The following is a 20,620-nucleotide window of genomic DNA, read 5'->3' on the forward strand; positions in this document are numbered from 1 at the left end:
GTGCTGGAATCACCATCCTTAGAGGTTTTTGAGTCCCGACTTGACAAAGCCCTGGCTGGGATAATTATTTGGGGTTACATAAGAACATAAGAACGGCCAGACTGGGTCAGACCAAAGGTCCATCTAGCCCAGTATCCTGTCTGCCGACAGTGGCCAATGCCAGATTCCCCAGAGGGAGGGATCATGACAGGCAATGCCCATGTGATCCTCCCCTCTCACCCACTTCCAGAGAAAGGGTTGATCCTGCCTTGGGGCGGGGGATGGATTCGATGGCTCCTGAGGTCTCTTCCAGCCCGAGGATTCTATGAACAGCCTCCTGCTACTGCCTGTGTCCCTCTCCCATCACTCTGGAAGGCAGAAGCTTAAAGCGCTCTGTAGGTTGCTCTCCTTTGTCACCCGCAACCCGTCCAGCAAGGTTGCCAAGAGTTAGCAAAGAGGCAGATTTTGCTTATTGGAGGGGCAGGAAGGTGACTCTGACCTGCTGTACAGCCAGACGAAGGTGATTTTTTCCATCAATGAGGTGGGTATTTTGTGTGTCAGGATCAAGCCAGCCAAATATCAGATCCTGCTGAGTCTGTTAGAATCCACAGCTGTCCAGGCCCCCGGTGGGTTGTCCTGGTGCAGTTTCTAGCTGCTGGCATTACACCCTTAATCCCAAGACTCAGTTTTCCAAAGGGAGCGAGGTTTATTCTGGAAAGTCAAGGCCTATGTCTCCTTGGGGATGGTTTGGTGATGAAAGTGAGGTCGACATGCGAACATCGACAAAAGTGAACATCAGTCAGACCAGTTTTTCTGCCTCCCTTTGTCGATGTTTCATTGCCACATGGCTAGCTCCCCTGATGAGAGATACAGCAAAGCATTGTGGGTAAGCATCCCACAGGGCCGTGCTTTGGGAAGGCAGAGCGGATCCCTGTACTTCTTGGGAGTCCCTCGTAGCTCTGGGAGCTCCCCATGCTGAGGAATGTAAAAGCAGCAGAGCAGCTGGCTTGGAGGCCTCTGTTCTAGACCTGGCTCTGCTGTGTCAGGAGCAGCAAGATGTGTTGTGCCTCAATGTCCACGTCTGTTCTGCCAGGATAAGGCTCGCGTCCTCCTTTGTGAAGCACTTTGATAACCTAAAGTTCTGTGTTCGGCCACCGCCTCTCGTAAAAGGCCTTTGAGGCTGCCCTACAAAACTCAGGATGATGCTGTGCGTACTACAACAGCCTGGTATCATTGGCACAGAGATGGTGCCACAGAAGGAATTCAAGTGTGATTTGGGTGGTGCTTTGTGACCCTTGAAAGAAAAGCGAAGTACAGCCGAATAACACAGCCCCAGCGGCTGGCTCTGGGATGATACTCAGGCCGACCTATGGTTTGCTTGTGGGGGAGTGGGTGGAACATCATGTCCCAGGGACGGGCGTAGCATGGCAGCCGGGCATGTGGCCAGGAGGCGCATGCTGCAGTTTTTCACCCGCTGCCAATAGAAAGTCTAACGGCGAGGCCTGAGTGACAACAGACGTCCATCGAACGTCGTGGAAGCAGCTAAGTACAATAATTTGTGGTAATGACTCAAATTTAAAACAATAACCTGGAGGCAGAACGGCACCAGCCAAGAATACGCGCGGCATGCGCCCGGGTCGTTAATGGGAAACAAAGGCCTTGATTCAGTGGCAATGTGATTGCTCTCTCGATGGAGACCGTGGAGTGCTAAGTTTCCTATCAGGCATAATTTGGACCACTTTCCCCCTTCCCTGCCGAGAGCTGTTCAGCTGATGGAAACACTTTATTGCCTTTATTGCTGCACTCTCTTCATGACTGGAAGTAAATTTCGTAGGCATCTCGCTCTCTGATAAGGCCTGGGCTGCAAAGCTGGGAGCTAAATGAAAAGAGAAATAAATGATCAACAGCCAACAATGGGACTACCGAGCAGAGCCAATCTGCGGAGTTAGTTAGCGGTGCTTACGTGCTGGCCTATTTTTTTTCACCTCCCCAAAAAACAACACGAGAGAGTGGCATCCAGAGTCTCAGGTTTAATCCCTAGGTCTGCCTCAGGCTCAGCCCCTAGCTGTACCTCAGTTTCCCCTCTGTGCCTAACACAGGTAATGACCTTGTGACTGACTTGATAGCAGGGTTGGGAGGACTGAGAGGGGGAATGGTTTGGAAAGCACGTTGGGATGCTCACAAGGAAGGGGTCAGAGATGGGAAGAATTATTGATCATTACTATTATTTGTTTAATTATTATAAAATAAAGACTACGGCGCAAAGCACAGCTTCCATGGCCTCACATCTTGACACGCTGGGAGGGAGGGGCTCCCAGGAGGTATTCATCTCGCCCTGGTCCTTCCCGTTCACCATTGTCCAGCCCCATGTCTTTTGCCCAAAGCAATCAAATAATGTCTCTGCAGCCGCAACTACAAATCCTAGAATCATAGAAACCTAGGACTGGAAGGGACCTCGAGAGGTCATCGAGTCCAGTCCCCTGCCCTCATGGCAGGACCAAGCACAGTCTAGACCAACCATGACACGTATCTGTCTAATCTACTCTTAAATATCTCCAGGTATGGAGATTCCACAACCTCCTTGGGCAATTTATTCCAGTGTTTCACCCCCCTGACAGGCAGGAAGTTTTTCCTAATGTCCAACCTAAACCTCCCTTGCTGCCGTTTAAGCCCCTTGCTTCTTGCCCTATCTACAGAGGCCAAGGAGAAGAATCTTTCTCCCACCTCCTTGTAACATCCTTTTAGATACTTGAAAACTGCTCTCATGTCCCCTCTCAGTCTTCTCTTTTCCAAACTAAACAAGCCCAATTCGTTCAGTCTTCCCTCGTAGCTCATGTTCTCTAGACCTTGAATCATTTTTGTTGCTTGGCTCTGGACCCTCTCCAGTTTCTCCACCTCATTCTTGAAATGTGGTGCCCAGATTTTTTGCCAACCCAAATTGCATGTGCAAGGATCACAGGAGGGGCATGTTAGTGTCTTCGAATGTGATTTAAGCATTGGAACCAGCACCATATGACCAGCCAGCTTTCTGCACCCCACCAGCAAGCCCTATATGGATTGGCTTTTGGGGGCTGGGAATGGGCCATGTTGGCCTCTCCCATCTCTCTGCTGTCTCTGATGGACCCCCAGCCTGGCTGCAAAGACTGTGGGAGCGGGGGCCGAAGTGTGACTGCTACATGCCATTAAGGTTTCCAGACACCCAGTTAATTCAAATTTCACCAGGCAGCCATTTATTTGTTAAATTAAAACCAGCTGGTTATTGAAAGAAACATATTTATTGGGAATTAGCAGCCATGTGCTAGATGGATATTTACTACCCAGTTGTCAGCGCCCAGAGAATCTGTGTTTAATAATCAGGGTTTTTTTTCTCCCTTCAATTAACATCGGAAAAATTGTCCCATTAATTCCAAATTAAATGCATGTTTGGAAAACTTTAATTCAGAACATCAGCGGTATCTCTATTGTGTTATCTCGGTGACGGCTTTTGTGCTGTTGAAAGAAACCAGGTGAAAAAAGTGCTGGAGACAGGCGGCCCATAGCCTCTCACCAGACCAAAACCCGCTTTGCCTTCACCCTGACCCTGGCAGATGTCGGATCCAAACTGGAGCCAATGGGAACATTCCCACAGACTTTTCTGGGATCTGAATTTGGAAATAAACAAAAGGAAGTACTTCTCCACACCACGTGCAATCTACTGGTGGAACTCCTTGCCAGGGGAGGTTGTGAAGAATGTTGCAAATGGGCTAAAAGAACAAGATCAGTTCATGGAGGATAGATCCACTGGTGGCTATTTTCCAAGACGGTCAGGAACACCCTCCTCCCCCCGCCCATGTTCTGAATGCCCCTAAGCCTCTGAAGCTGGGAGTAGACAACAGGGGAATGGACCTTTTGAAAGTTGCCCTGTTTAATTCCTTCCCTCTGAAGCATCTGGCACCAGCTGCTGTCAGAAGACAGAAGACAGGGCTAGACTGCCCATTGTTCTGACCATAGCAAGGCCATTCTCAAGGGTCATGTTTTAGGAATGGAGTGGGAACTTTGGCGATTACGTCTGGACAGAGGGAACCAATCAGTGTTTCTGAGTCATGGACTTTTGTCTAATAGAAACTGGACTGAGCCCCTCCAGCAAACACCACTGAATAGGCATCGGGTGTCTAGTTCAAAGAATCCTGAGTAAGAGACCTCAGAAGTCATCGAGTCCAACCCCAACTCAATCATCCCAGCCAGGGCTTGGTCAAGTTAGGACTTAAGAACCTCTAGGGATGGAGATTCCACCCCCTCCCTAGGGAACCCAGCCCAGTGCTTTCCCACCCTCCGAGGGAAAGAGTTTTCCCTAATATCCAACCTAGACCTCCCCCACTGCAACTTGAGATCATCGCTCCTCTTTCTGCCATATGACAACAGCCTCTCTTCACCCTCCTTAGTACCCCCCTTCAGGAAGTTGAAGGCTGCCATCAAATCCCCCCTCCCCCTTCACTTCTGCAGACTAAACAAGCCCAAATCCCTCAGCCTCTCCTCGTAGGTCACGTTCTCCAGACCCCTCATCATTGTTGTTGCCCTCTGCTGGACTCTCTCCAATGCATCCACATCCTTGCTGTATTGGGGTCAGGAGAGGCAGAATTAGACACAGGACTTCAGATGTAGCTTCACCAGTGCTGGAGAAAGGGAATAACCAGATGCTCAGAGCACAGTTCCTGATAACATACATGGAAACGTGACACGTGGGCTGTCTTTCAAATAGATCCGAGGCCAGGCACAGAGAGGATGTAGCCGCCCCCCCCAGAGCGAGGCTGGTATATTGTGCATACAGAAAAGTCCCTGATCATCTCTGAATCTTTGTGACACAGGCTTTGTTTCTGTACGTAACCCAGGCTAATGCAATGAAGTGTTCAGATCCCCTGCAGATAGCTGGCTCTGTGGCCACCTGGGAAGCTGGCTTTTCAGGTGGTAGATGCTTCTGCTTTTAGATCCAGGTTCAATCCCAGGCCCATACGTGGGAGGCTGCGAAGGGTACGAAAGCATCCACCCCTGGGTCTCCAAGTAAGCATGCTCCAGCCAGCCACGGGACGGCCTAAGCCTCCCGCCCCCATGCTTTCAAAATTCAAAGTGATCTGGACACACTAGAGAAATGGGCTAAGGTAAGCAGGGTGAAGCTCAATAAGGACAAATGCAAAGTGCTCCACTGAGGAAGGAACAATCCGTTTCACACACAGAGAATGAGACGGGTCCTGCAGAAAGAGATTTAGGGGACGACAAGTTAAACCTGAGTCAACAGTGTGACGCTGTTGCAAAAAAAAACCCAAACATCAGTCTGGGAGGCATTAACGGGAGTGTTGTGAGCAAGACACGAGGAGCCATTCTTCTGCTCTGGTCTGCACTGATTAGGCCTCAGCTGTAGTATTTTGTCCAGTTCTGGGCACCGCATTTCAGGAAAGATGTGGTAAATTTGAAGAGGGTCCAGAGAAAAGCAACACAAATAATTCAAGGTCTAGAGAACATGAGCTATGAGGAAAGACTGAAAGAAATGGGCTTGTTTCGTTTGGAAAAGAGAAGACTGAGAGGAGACATGATAACAGTTTTCAAGTACCTAAAAGGGTGTTACAAGGAGGAGGGAGAAAAATTGGTCTCTGTGACCTCTGAGGATAGGACAAGCAGCAATGGGCTTAAACCGCAGCAAGGGAGGTTTCGGTTGGACATTAGGAAAAACTTCCTAACTCTGAGGGTGGTGAAACACTGGAATAAATTGCCCACAGAGGTTGTGGAATCTCTATAACAGGAAATATTTAAGAGCAGGTTAGACGGACATCTATCAGGGATGATCTGAGGGTATTTGGTCCTGCTGTGAGGGCAGCGGACTGGACTCGATGACCTCTCAAAGTCCCTTCCAGTTCTAGCATTCTATGATTGTATGATTCACTGTGGCCCCATAACTGGTCCTCTGTGTTCTTCATTTTACTTCTCTGGCAAAACACATGGGCTGCATCTAGACTGGCAAGATTTTGTGCAAAAACTTGCCAGCTGTCTATACTGGCTGCTTGAGTTTGCACAAGAACACGGACGATCTAATGTATGATTGTCAGTGTTCTTGCGCAAATACACTGATGCTCCCACTCGGGAAAAAGCCCTCTTCCGCAAATGCTTTTGCGCAAGAGGGCAAGCGTAGACAGGTAAATACTGTTTTACGCAAAAAAGCCCCGATGGCAAAAATGGCCACCGGAGCTCTCTTGTGCAAAACCACGTCTAGATTGGCACGGATGCTTTTGCGCAAAAGCACTTTTATCACAAAAGCATCCATGCCAATCTAGATGCTCTTTTCCGTAAATCCTTTTAATGGAAAAACTTTTCCGTTAAAAGCATTTGCGGAAAATCATGCCAGTCTAGACACAGCCATAGGCTATGTCTATACTGTCAATTTTTATGGCAGAAAATATGCTAATGATGTCATATTTTCTGCCGCAAAAACTGGCAGCGAAGACAAAGCCTTATAGTAAAAACTCCTTTGCATCTCCTCAGACACTGAAGGAAACACATTACTGGCCAGACCCTCAGAGGGGACAAATCAGAGTATATCCAAAGCCTGACCCTACCTAAGGGCCCGCCAGGACGTACATCCCAGAGGTATGTGCACATCAACATCCTCTTCAAAACGCACCTTCAGAAAAGCTCCCGACTGACAGATTGTCCTGCCTGGCCACAATAATTCATGTATCTACAGCATAGCAAATTTCAAAACCTGATCTCTGGTGGAGGGCCCCAGACTTTAATTATATCTTATTTCACAGCTGCAGTCAATTCCTGCTGCAGCTTAATAACCAGGTTGCATGAGCCGTGAACACTTTTTTTTTTTTTTTTGTTAATTTTCCTCAGGAAAATTGAGTTATGACTACCATTTTGGCAGAAATGCTTATCATAACAATTATGACAAAGTGGTGAGAAATTGAAAACATCTGCAACAACAATCTTTGGGACAGAGGGATCGTCAGCCTGTCGAGGAGAGGTTTAAAATGTGCTTTTCAGGGCAGGTAGGCGCCTGTGGATTTTCTTTTCTTATTGAACAATGGAAAATGTATTTCAGATGAGGCATCATTTGAGATGAGTTTGACCTGCCGATAAATGAGGGCGTTCTCGCCTTGATGTTTTTGCATAAGTCGGACTTATGTTTAGTGAGAGTCGTGCACCACTGAGTGATGTTTTAGGACAGGAAGAGATGCCAGCAATAGGCAGGGAAGGTAGATTTCTGATTAAGTCATTTGGCTGAGAGTTAGGAGATTTGAACTCTGTTCCTGGCTTGCTTTGGGCACAATTTTCAAGTGCTCAAGGGGTCTAAGGTACATTTTTTCCAAAGTGACTGTGATGGACTGTGTCACAGAGATGCCCTTGAGACTGTCACCTGATGTGCAATCATACCACTGAGTCTGCCTACCTGCCCACCACCCTGTCCTCTGGGACAGAACCACTCATCTCCCCCAGCCAGAGCACAGAGTTGGTATAAATGGCTTTCGCTAGTAGACCTAGATTAGTGAGCAAGTTTACACTTTCTGTTGCTAACTTCACAGACAAGAAAGATTATGCACACAAATAGAATCTACACATTCGGACAGTTACAAGCTCTTAAATGAAACTTGACCCATTTTGCATAAAGCACATTGGAATTACACATATTCAAAAACATATTTCCATAAAAATACGGGGATGCCGTGTGACAGTAATTTATTAACATAGGAGCCAAAATCTCATTGGAAGTTAATGGCACTTATGCATCTAAATCAATTAGGCACATTTGAAAGTTTCACTCTTAATCTCTTTGCTTCTGTTCACTCATGCTTTGTCTATTTAGATTGCCAGGTCTTTGGGGAAAGAGGCTTTTTTATGATGGCTACGTCCAACACAGTACAACAAGGCATCAAGTTTGATTAAGAACATAAGAATGGGCATACTGGGTCAGACCAAAGGTCCATCTAATCCAGTGTCCTGTCTTCCGAGAGTGGCCAATACCAGATGCCCCAGAGGGAGTAAACAGAGCAGGGAATCATAAAGTGATCCCTCACCTGTCACCCATTTCCAGACTCTGACAAACACAGGGGCTAGGGACACAAGTTACTCCTGGCTAATAGTCATTGATGGACCATTAGCTTTTTTTTTTTTTTTTTAAACCCTGTTAAAATCCTGGCCTTCACAACATCCACTTGCAAGGAGTTCCACAGGCTGACTCTGTGTTGTGTTAAGAAGTACTTACATGTGTTTGTTTTAAACCTGCTACCTATTCATTTCATTTGATGACACCTAGTTCTTGGGGTTTCTGGGACCCTTATTTACAGCAATCCAGTTTAGTATCATTGGAATAGCGTAATGGCTTATTGCAACACTATAAATACATAAGAAGTTATCTGAGCCATGCTGGAGCATTGATTCTGCACTAATTAAGATGCAATGCCCTACTGAATCTGACATTTTTCCAACTTTTTTCCATCAAAATTCTGATTAGGCAAAAATTTCCACCAACTCTGGGTTGAAAAGAATGGGAGGGGGAGGGAAAAGTCACAGAAATGTTGTCAGCATGTTTCCTGTTTTCATCAAAAATATGAAGCTTCAATGAATATTTGTCAAAATGTGAAGACTTTTCACCACCCCAAGATCCAACCACCCGTCAAGGTGCAGTTTTGGGGGTGGAACTGGCTTTTATTGTTGTTTTTTCTTAGGGGTTTACATAGTTCATAGCACAATCAGGTTTTGATCCAGGCCTGGGCCTTGCTTTAAGACATTCTTCAGCATATTTGGCAATAATTTATCACATATCCCAATGCGAGCTTAAAACATCTGCTCCACAAGCACATGTTGACTGGCTATGGTTTGGTAAGGAAGATAACAAGGTATCAGTGATGTATCATTTCTACTACTGCTTCCAGTGTAAACCTCTCATTTAGATACCTATTAAACAACTTCAGTGCTCCCTTTCCGCGTTCTGAGCCAGTCTCGGCAGGACTAACTTGCAGGGAAATCTTAAATCAAAATAACTGCATCCTCGCGGGCTGCATATATATAAACTTCTCTGTGCCGCTTGTCACTGCTGGTTTTTCCTCGCGAGTCAGAGTCCTGTGAGGTTGCTGGTGCCTTTGTACCACCGTCTGAGTGCAAGGTGCTGATGGTAGTAAAACTCATTAATAGATTGTTATTTTAATGAATCTGCCGCAAATGGGATTCAAATGAACTGAAACAGCAACGGCCCGGCGTGATCAAAACAAATCAACTAAGACAAGAAAGAAAACAGGATGAGGCAGGCGTGTGGTAGGGAAGGCATGCTTTTCAGCTCTTATTTCCCCCTCGTCCCCTCACTCCTGACGAGATGATTATTCAGTGGAAATTCGCATTTTGATTTTGTTGGTCAAGAGACTTGCGGTGTTTAACCACCGGGAGACATGCTGCAACTCGCATCCTTAAGAAGTTGCAGGCACCGTCGAAGGAAGCTGCTTTGCACACCCCCTCCTGGAAACTGCCAAAGACGAGGAGTATGTTTTTGTCAATGTCAAGATCAGACGTGTGAGAGAAAAGGTGGGTGAAGTGATACATTTTATTGGACCGACTTCTGCTGGTAAGAGAGACAAGCTTTCAAGCTCAAACACAGCTTGTCTTCAGATCTGATGTGAGGCAGCCCACTGGGGAGAGTTGAGAGCAAGGCCTTGTCTATGTGGGCAAGTGACTGTAAACCCATATACGTGTATCAATATAACAACTCCCACCCTATTCTGAGTTAAGTGCAAACCCCTTCCCACACAGGCCTATTCAGTCCACACACACACACACATGATCCCCTTAGATATACATTTATATCTACACCTGTACAGCCATGTTCCCTGTAACTTTTTCCATCTATGAGCAGAATAAATTTTGTTATGTGCACCAAGGCATATGCGGATGTGCACCACCCATAGAAACACATGTTCCCGGCTGGGGCACTCTGCTAATCAGCTGGGCAGCATTTGAATCTCTTGTAGGTGGCCACCGGAGTGCTCATCTAACAGGGCTGTTGTATCGCCAGATCGGAATAGCTACTGTGGTAGAACAGGCAAAATCTTCCCATGTGGCCTAAGACTGTGAATTCTGCAGGACAGAGACTGTCTCGTATTCAATGTATAATAAGGCGCAGATCTCAGTTAGGAACACTCGGCATTACGGTTATACAAGCAATAGAATCAAATAGATCAATACATAGTACTTAGTTGGGATTGGTTCTGCCTTGGGCAAGGGGCTGGACTTAATGACCACCTGAGGTGTCCTCCAGCCCTAGGATTCTGTGAACTCTGTGTCATCTTGTATTTCCTGTCACGGGCTCACTATGCCACCTTGGGACAATCACTGTACCTCTCTCTCTCTCTCTTTGCCTGCCACTGGAACATCTCCACTTGTAAAACTGAATAGCATTTGCTTGACACCAGGATTTGCTTCCTGTGCTTGGCCAATGGATGCTTTGAGATCTTTGAGTAAAAGATAGCAGGTAAATACAGAGCCACTTTACCAGACTTGGTCAAGACATTTCTAGCAGCTGGCTCTTCTCCCTCTTCTCCCCCACCCCTCGACTGCAATTCAATCTCCTGAAAAATGTTTTAATTTATGTATTAGTGTTTGTTTTGCATGAGAACTGGAAGTTTTCTGGAAAGAGAATCATTTTAAAAACACTAGGACTCCCTTCTTTGTGGGGTAACTTCCTACCCGGAGACCCAGCGTGCATCTTGCCTTTGGTGCCACATGTTTAGTAAAGGAGCATAAACCATTATTCAATTGAGAGATTTAGTCACTCGCCTGTGCTTTAGCTACAGGGGGGCCACACCTTGGTGGTTTTTGTTCACGTAACTGTCCATGGCTCTCAGAGGAGATAGACCTGCTTTCTATGGGGAGAGAGAAGCCAGCTGAGCCCCTAACACTGTGCCTCAGACCTATGGATCTTCTGCAAACATAAAGGATCCAATTCTGACCTCTGTTCAGCCCCATAGCAGCAGTGGATCCAGTGAATCCTTGGGTGGTGTGGCCCCAAAGTGGCTACTAAGCCACCCCAGCTGGTGCCACCAATGTAGAAGAACATTGGGAGAACAAAAGTGGAAAGCAGGATGTCTCCATGCCTTAGTGATTACTCCACAAGAGGAATCCTGGGGTGGGGAGGGGTGTCAGAAGTTGGTACAATACGGAGCATATCAGAAGTGACTTCACTTTATGCCAGGGACCAATGCCAGAATCAAGGGGCCATAATGCCCCCTCGATCAACCCAGTCCCAAACTATGCCCAGCACAGCTGCACAGAGCCAAGGACTGTGGTCTGGCAGAGGAGCAACAGTGCACGAGGAACACACTTCCTCTCCCTTCTGACAAACATCTGTCCAACCTCAGCAAATCTCCCTTCTTCCCTGGTGGTCTTTGAGGATGGGTTATCATGTTTTAAAGCTGTCTGAGAGGAAAAATCAAAGCTGGATTTCCTGGGCTGAGAGGCAGGGAGGAAGAAAAGCAAAATGGAAGACGAGAAAGATTTTCCTCGAGGTGTCGCATGCCCTACACAAGAGCTGGGTAAGGGTGGGAGCTCTCCAGGGTGCTGAAACGCAGCAGCTGCTACTATGGTATCAAGATCCATGATTTCTTAGACTCCAAAAAGAGCAATTCTGTAATTTGGCCCAGGGCCGGAGAAGCTGGAGACACATGGGCCTTCTTCCTTCCTGCTGCTTCTGGGGGCAGGGAGGCTCAGGCCAGCTCAGGCCGTGTGTCTTCCCTCCCCGCTGCTCTGGGGAAGCTGGGATGCATGAGTGCATGGTCTTCCCCCGCACCACCATCCGTGGTGGGGGAGGGGCATGTGCTCAGTGTGCTGCTCCTCCTCCTCATGGTGGGGTGGAGCCTCAGCAGAGAAGGCAGGGCTGTAGGTGGAGCTGGCGGGCCTGCCTCGCTCAGACCCAGCTGCATGGACTGCCCCTGGATTTGGGCTTATTTGGTCTACAGAAGAGAAGAGGGAGGGGGGATTTGATAGGAGCCTTCAACTTCCTGAAGGGGGGTTCCAAAGGGGATGGAGAGAGGCTGTTCTCAGGGGTGGCAGATGGCAGAACAAGGAGCAATGGGCTCACGTTGCAGGGGGGGAGGCTTAGATTGGATATTAGGGGAAACTATTTCCCTGGGAGGACAGGGAAGCACTGGGATGGGTTCTCTAGGGAAGGGGTTGACTCTCCATCCCTAGAGATTTCTAAATCCCCATTTGACCAAGCCCTGGCTGGGATGATTGAGTTGGGGTTGGTCCTGCTTTGGGCAGGGGGTTGGACTGGATGCCTCCTGAGGTCTCTTTCCACCCTAGGATTCCATGATTGTATGATTCCACTGAAGCCAGTGGGGCTCTGTCAATTAACATCAGCTAATTATCTGCCCCTACATGCCTATAAGAATCATTTTGGCCACACTAAGGAAGGTGGTTGCATAGGATCTTGCTCCACAATGTGTGAGTTGCAGGAAGGGTTTTTTTCCCCACTTCCCCCCCCCCCCCTCCTCCAACAAAAGACCAACCACACCAAAGGTCCATCTAGACCAGTGTCCTGTCTGCCAACAGTGGCCAATGCCATGTGCCCCAGAGGGAATTAACAGAACAAGGAACCATCAAGTGATCCATCCCCTGTTGCCCATTTCCAGCTTCTGGCACATACAGGCTAGGGATACCATCCCTGCCCATCAAAAAGCCCTTTGGACCTACTCTCTGAAGGTTGCAGTACTGAGACATCATAATATAATTTGACTTGCACCCAATCAAAGGCAAGAAATGCCTGAATCATCCAACCACCCCCCACTTATCTCATGGGAGACAGGCCTATCATGAAAGACTGGCATAAAACTTCATGCACCAGCCTCTATCCAGTGGGGGCAAGCAAGAAGTGTTCCTTCAGACAGGCTATTTCAGACTTGCCTTTGGCAGATTTTCTTACACCTTTTTTCTGACGTAGACGGCATTGGCCAATGTCAGGTAGGAGACTACTTGAGATGGATCTCTGTCCCCAATCCTATTTAGCTACCTTGGGGAAATGGAGGCAGAGTTGACCTTGCTTGGCTTTGGGTCTGTGATTGCCCGAAGACTAAGTGTTTCATAACGTTGGCTTTCGACAACTTTCATAACTTTTGTTTTGCTCTGGCATCACATAATTCCTCGGTAGCCTGGAGGCAGTGGATGCTATTCACCAATCACAGTCAGGGAACTATTCAATGCAAGGGAGTCGAGACAAAAATAGCAGTCAAAAGACACCACAAGCATGGGCAGCAGGTAACACAGGCAAGGAAAGGCATTGCCTTTGCAAAACTGCCTATGCTTGCTGGCCATCCTGGAGAGCTGGGGCCAGGGCACAGCATCCTGGCTCCTCAGCTGCCTTGGAGGGCTGTGACTATGGCAGAACAGCTCTGGACCGCTGGCTGGCCAGGAAGGATTGGCCGTCATTCCGCGGGGAGTAACAGTTAATCCGAACTAAGGACTTAACTTTAGATTGTCGCGTGTAGCTGCGGGCAGTTCGTTTGGACTAAGGGGATTTAAAAATAGCGGCCGGAAGGGAACATGCAAATAAAGCCCGGGATATTTAAATCCTGGGCTTCATTTGCAACTCTGGTTCCCTGATTTGCCTCCCTAGCTCAAATTAACGAGCTAGTGTAGACATACCCTATATTAATAGAGCAATGCTGGTCAATGCTCCTAGTATAGATGCAGCTTTATAGCAAAACGGGCTCTTGCTGGAACAGATTGAAACTCTCTAGTCTGGCATCCTCTGCTCTAGCAAGATTTTAGTGAACTGGATGCCCACTTATCGTGGGCCAAGTTTTCCACCATCCGATCAAGTTTGTTTACAGCCACCAAGCTTGGCCATCACTGTTCTCTGCTGTGATTTAGCGTGAATTTACCCCTCAGGGCACATCTAGACTACATGGCTCCATCGACGGAGCCATGTAGATTAGGGTTGTAGGCAAAGGGAAATGAAGCTGCGATTTAAATAATCGCCGCTTCATTTAAATTAAAATGGCAGCCGCGCTGTGCCGATCAGCTGTTTGGCAGCAAAGCGCTGTAGTCTGGATGCTCCGCGTTTGACATAAAGGCATTTGTCGACCTCCTTGGTAAATCTCATCCCACGAGGCATAACAGGGAGGTTGACAAATGCCTTTGATGTTGACTGCAGAGCGTCCAGACTACAGAGCTGTGCCGCCAAACAGGTGATCGGCTCAGCGCGGCAGCCATTTTAATTTAAATGAAGTGGCAATTTAAATCCCTTTGTAGAGTAAACAAATCTACATGGCTCCGTCGATGGAGCCATGTAGTCTAGACGTGCCCTCAATGTCTCATAAGAGCCCAGCAAGGAGCGGCAGTGTTGGTAATGCTGCTAGACGATATTGACTTCTTATGGTTCGGCAAATTCTCCGGTTCAGCACGGGTCAGGCCCCAAGGGTGCCAGACTAGAGAGGTTCAAGCTGTACAGTTTGTGTCCGCTCCAGGATTGAAATAAAGAGCAAGAACACTTTTTTTGCTGGTATTACTGTGACTACCCTACGGCTTTTGCCTGTATAAAAATATCAGTAAAAAAATAATCCCATGCCTGACCAATTCTGTTATACCAGCAAAAGTTTGAAGTATAAAACGAGCTGGGTGTGCCAGAGAAGAACATGAGCAGGAACATGAGCAGATGACACAGCGATATATCTTCTCTTCGCACTTCCGCGGCTGAAAGGAACCCACTCAGCAGGTGCTGGTCTCCAGCAATCGCAAGGACGAACTTTATAGCCCCATCATCTTCCAGTGTAATTCAGTTTATTGCCACATTTGTCTCCACTGCTTTATTCAAACTAATATTTTGCTACTTAACACGGCAGGAGAGAAATGAGTGTTTGAAATCTGCGTCGGATCCAAGCTGCTGCCTCGAAGGAGGCAGGAGAGCCATTGAAACCACGTCCCTCGTACCTGTCATTTAACATAATTGGCCAAAGGACTTCATGGTTCCACAATGCAAATGAAAGCTCATTAATGTGGCAGTAAAAGAAAGGATGGTGGGGGGGGGGGGGGGGGGGGACGGCTTTCTGCTTTCAAGGGAGATTGGCATTTCGTCACTCTGCTCCGACATGCACTTGGCTACATTCATGGTGATAGGGAGAGAGTGAAGGATGCTGGTAGTTCGGAGCTTCACAGCAGCAACAAGGTAGATGATACTTGCCAGTGTAAGGTCTGCACTCCTGCCTTCCATTCAGAAAGCTCTTCTTGCCCACTTTGTGCATCGAATGACACTTCCCTGGCTAATGTGGGAGAATCAGGACTCCCTGAGAATCCTAGAACACTAGAACTGGAAGGGACCTCGAGAGGTCATCGAGTCCAGGCCCCTGCCCTCACAGCAGGACCAAGCACCATGACAGGTGTCTGTCTAACCTGCTCTCAGATATCTCCAGTGACGGAGACTCCAAAACCTCCCTAGACAAATTTATTCCAGTTTTAACCACCCTGACCAACAGGACGTTTCTCCTAATGTCCAACCTAAACCTCCCTTGCTGCAGTTTATGCCCGTTGCTTCTTGTCCTGTCCTCAGAAGCCAAGGAGAACAATTTTTCTCCCTCCTCCTTGTAACACCTTTTTGTATACTTGGAAACTGCTCTTATGTCTCCCCTTCTGTCTCATCCCGATGAGACTGGGTTTTGTTGCACCTGTTGGCAGTAGCCTATGCATTAGGAAGTGTGAGGATAGAAAATTAATATTTAAGACCTTGCTTCTCCGCCTTTGGAAACATCTCAAAGCTATTAACCTGCCAAAGGCAACAGTCTTTCAGAACTTCCTCACATCTGGGTGGACAGCTGTTTGTGTTATTTAACTGATCGTCACCACCGGAGCACATCCGTGCTGGACGACAGCCAGCCAGGAGGTTTGCTTTGCCAGGATGTTGACATCTAAAGATTGGGAAGGAGGGTGAGAAGAGTGGTGCCCTGCTAGGGGGATATCATGGAAGGGAACTGGCGTTATCAGGGAGAGGAGCAGATCTGTCAAAACTGAGGATAGCATCATGTGGTTGTGCTGGAATAGCAGAGGGGCAGTGCAGGCGATGCTGCATTCAAGGGGCTTTAGCAGAGCAGTGTAAGGACTCGTCTCCACTTACCGTGAGATCGATCTCCTGAGGTTTGATTTAGCAGGTCTAGTAAAGACCCACTAAATCAACCACCGATGCAGCCTCCATCAATCCAGGTCCTCCACTGGGTTGCGAGGAGTCAGGCCCCTGAACTCCTATACTGGTTTTAGTCTGCTTCCTCCATGCTTCCCCACACTCAGACTGCCCCGTCTCAAAAAACCACAGAACACTCACCCCTCCCTCCCGGTAGCCACACCCCTTCCTCTAGGTGTGAAGTTGCTAGTCATGGTCTACAGGTCTGCCCTCAGGAACGCTCCCCACACCACCACCACCACCACTGGGCAGTGCTTACAGACACAGCCAGTAGAGGTCACCCACAACACAACACAGCAAGCAGTGAATGCTCAACCAGAGTGGACAGAAACCCCCCCCCCCCCACACACACACACACACACACACTATGTCACAGCAAATCGACAGCAAGTTTGCTCAGTGCCTTCCTTACACCCGACTCTTTACCAGTTCGGTATCTTTTACAGATGTGATATTGGCTGTCCCTCATTAGAAATAAAAAAACCCTGAATGTCAAGTCACTCTAGACTAAACACAACAACAATCACAATGCCTCTCAACCTCCCTACCTTGGCTCTGGTTCACCTTCTGTGCCTTTTGAAGAAGACTCGACGACTCCATCTTTCAGCCCAATCTGACATGAAAAGCAAACTGCTATTTTGCTACGGGTTTCTCCAGGTATAAAAGCAGCAAGGAAGTGCTTTGTAATCTATTTGAAAGAAAAGTTATTTTTATTTTTAATCCTCTAAGCAACACAGTTCCCCCTGTGCATCGTGCCAAATCTTGGGGATTTTATTTTAATTAAAAAAAATTAATGCACAGAACAAACATTGCCCTAGAACAAAGTATGGGGTTTATTTTCCTGCCAGGGAAGAAAGAGAGCTGACAGACCTCCTCCCATTACAGGTTTGTACTGGATTTTTTTTTCACTCCCTCTTTACTTCAAAATATGCTGGGAGGGAACTATTAAAAAAAATATGCACCTTGAATATTTCTTTTCATTCCTCTGATGCCTAAACCATCCGGAGTCTGGTTTGGAGATTAGCCCTTCAGTCAGGGGTGCAAGCCCCCACCGTGCCTCAGTGCCCCCTGACTGTCCTCATCTAGCCCCTCTCAGGGCAAGTAACAGTCTGTCTGGGTTGCTCATCATTGGCATCGGGTTGTTTCTGCTGCTCTTCTTACCTAGTCGGCCTCACGATCCGACCGCAAACCGGGTCTTTGTCTCCAGCCCTTAGCCAGGAGGAGTCTTGGCTGGCCCTCTTGCAGCCTTGCTGGCTATCCACAGCTGGTCTCCCTCCAAGACACTCCTGCTTCCTCTGCAATCAGCCCTCCACTGACTCCTCCCTAAGCAAACTGTGCTTCTCCATTTATAGCGGTCAGCTGGGCTCTCACTCACCCTAATAGCTTCAGCTGGCCCCTCCAGGCAAATTGGGCTTCAGTGAATCGCTACCAGCTGGGCTGTCCCTAGCCCAAACAGCCTCAGCTGGTCTCTCTAGTCCTAGCCCTGGCTCGGGGCTTGAGTCCTGGTCTAAAAGGGCCAGGGCAGGGCAGGCGCCCTGTCACACCTTCAAATACTGGCATTTTTCAGGCTATTCACGTTGGGGAAAGCTTAGCCTTAGTGGAAGCATTGGCAGAAACCACAATATTGGGATTGAAAGGGGGAGAAATGGGGAGGCTCTAACGTTTCCTTGAAATTGCATCCTTAGCCGAGTGGAACGCCGCCTTTTTCTGCTTTATTTTTGGAGGGGTAGTTTCAGTGAGAAGCTTTGATAGGAACAAGTCCCTTTTAAATTCCGCGGTCAAACTCCTTCCCCACCACTAATAGGTTTTTGATTTTTTTTGCAAAAGTTTCACTCACATGCAGAGCGAGACTGGATCCGTACCAGATAGGGTGAGAACACAATTTGGTTCAGAGGCTAGCAATACTCTCCCAGTCTTTTCCTAAGACCATGTGCCTCTGCATGTAAAACAATGTATATGGAACTCTAGTCATGTTTCCTCTAAAAGCCAATTAAAATATTTCTGAGTGATGTTCAATACTATGCCATTATGCACATTTCAGACACTAACTGGTTGCTCGAAGGAAAGCCTGCAACCATCAATTTGATCCATTCAGCATTTATATTCCAGTAGCATAGTTTGAGCCCAGCTGAGACTGTGTCCGGTGCTGTATAAAACCCACTGAGGAAAAAAGTCTCTGCTAAGTGCGTACAATCTGAATGAACAATGCAAAGACAAAAAAAGGGGAAGTGATTTGCCCAGCAACACATGGCAGGATCAGAAACCCGGGGGAGCCAAGTTTTCAGCTAAAATAAATTGTTATAGTCCTAGTGACTTGCCATTTTGGAGCACAGATGGTGAGGCCTTCTCTGTTTAATGTATTTGTATGTCCCTTGTTTCTATCATCTCTGAGCATCCCACAAGAGCCCTGTGAGGTCAAGCAGCGCTGGTAGACCAGTGATGGGCAACCTTGGTGAGTGAGTCCATCTCAGTGGGCTGCAAGATTGTCCTACCCAAGACGGTCTCCTGGAATCAGGGAGTGTTACTCACTGCGCTTGCATCCCTAGAATTTGCGGGGGGTCCTGACTGAAACGTGGCAGCACTGTGATTGGCTGAAGAGGGGGAGCGCATGGCTCTCACAGTCAGCGTTGTGTGCGATCCGCACACCCCTCCCTTCACCTGCCTCTGTTTTTTGTGCGTGTCGCTTTAGTAACACCGGTAGGCCAGGGTGAATGCCCAGCTGGGGAAGGCAAGCCCAAGCCCCGCCCCTTCTGCCCTAAACCACGCCCCTTCAACAATCTCCCCACCCTGGCCACCTAGACCACGGATGTTGCTGGACCAGAGAGTGCTGGACTTGAGAGATTCAACCTGTCAATGTGATTTGTTGGCTATTAGCATCTGAGCAAACATGGCTCCTACTGCACGAGGCTGCAATCACAGTGGGCTAGGGAAGGGGAAAGCTTGTACTTCCTTCTAGATACCTGCCGAAGGACCTCCAGTTGTAGGTTACCCCGTCCCGTATTTACCCTAAAACTGGGGCTGAGGGTGGGGAAGGGGTTTAAAACACCCAGTTGGCTTTTGTCTGGCACTGTTTGCTCACTGAGCAGTGTCATCTGGCATGGCTTCGCCTGACAAACCAGTGCTGGAGCTGGAGCTGGGGAGAAGGCAGGGGGTGGAGAGGTGAGCTCACTCCCTGTCCTTTGCTGTCATCTTTCCCCCTCCCTCCTCACAACACACACACACACTTCTGCATCTGTTTGCAAGTGCTAATTGCCAGGCTTTTCATTCGGGTGGCAGGTGGGCATCCATTATTTAGTGGCATTATTTGTGTTGACGGGATTGATGGGGACATTTCATCAAGCAATTAGAAAAAAGAGCCCAACTTGTTCCAAAATACAAAGGCAGCAGCCGGCATAAATTAATGCGTGGAGTTGTTAAGTGTTTACTACCGCACTGTTTTCTCCTGCCTTCCCTGGGGAGATAATTAAAAAAGAGGTTGTTTCCGGGCTCCAGGTAGGTACCAAAAGATGCTGCCATATCCCCTTACCTCCTGCAAGCACTTTCAACCCTGGCAGATCATCTGTTTTAACACAGCTGGAGAGAAGGGTTATTTTTTCTCCTTCTTAGGTTTAGGGGAGAAGGCGTTGTTATTTTCCCTTGTGGACTCATTCATATTCACTTGGCTTTATTAGCTGAAATATGCCATACACCAAATTAGCCCGGTGCTTTCGTTGATCAAGAAGGATGGAACGGTTCGTTCTTATCAGTAATTGATCATGAAGCTATAATAGATGCAAATATGTTTGCTCGCTCTAGTGGGATAAGTAATAGCGTGTGGCTCCCCTCAAATGTGATTTGTGTTTGTGTTTCCTCCTTCCCATTGCTGTGCATTCCTCAGGCCATGTGCGGAAGCCTCCGGCTAACAGGAGATGGCTTGGCTGGCTTCATTTTCCTTTGCAATCAGTTAGTGATGGGCAAACCTGCCCCAGCTAACTCATCCAGGATGGCCTGTGATTTCAGCTCGCTGTTAGGGGTTTGTGGTCTCAGAGCAGGTGACTTTCCCAGACTCTCTTCTGCTCCCCAAACTGCGGGAGCAAAGATGGTCCGCGGATGGCCTTTGATTTCTCTGAGTTTTCCACATGCCGTCTCCCACGCCTTGTTAGATTCCTACTCCAAACTGGTTGATCTAATTCGCAGCAACTGTTCCGGGTGCAGTCGGTGCTTATCAATCCGCATGGCGTTTGTAGCTGGGCACAGCCGTTCCACCGACTGTCACTGGATCCCTCCGAAGCCAGGACAGGCCAGAGCAGGTCTTGAACCCCAAAACCCTGGGCACATGAGCAAAGGGGACTGAGCAGTTTGACATTCCACGCCCTTGTCACGGTCACCAGCTTGATCTCAGCTCTTAGTCACGGCCTGTGTGGTAAGGAGATGCTTCCTGCCTGCAAGGTGTTTGGTATAGGAAGGCCATCGAGGGCT

General features: G+C 48.0%; 1 long non-coding RNA gene across 2 annotated transcripts; it reads right to left on the bottom strand.

The window, feature by feature from the left end:
• Positions 1-799: 799 nt before the first annotated feature.
• Positions 800-17,462, bottom strand: LOC142820952 (uncharacterized). Of its 2 annotated transcripts, none has more exons than XR_012897981.1 (3): positions 17,324-17,462; positions 16,711-16,850; positions 800-1,855 (listed from the first exon to the last, which is right to left on the bottom strand). It is a non-coding gene; the product is annotated as an uncharacterized LOC142820952 (long non-coding RNA). The 2 variants fall into 2 exon arrangements; XR_012897980.1 differs by lacking the exon at positions 800-1,855 and adding an exon at positions 8,559-9,466.
• Positions 17,463-20,620: the final 3,158 nt, after the last annotated feature.

The sequence above is a fragment of the Pelodiscus sinensis genome, chromosome 28, assembly GCF_049634645.1.
Source record: "Pelodiscus sinensis isolate JC-2024 chromosome 28, ASM4963464v1, whole genome shotgun sequence".
NCBI classification, from domain to species: domain Eukaryota; kingdom Metazoa; phylum Chordata; order Testudines; family Trionychidae; genus Pelodiscus; species Pelodiscus sinensis.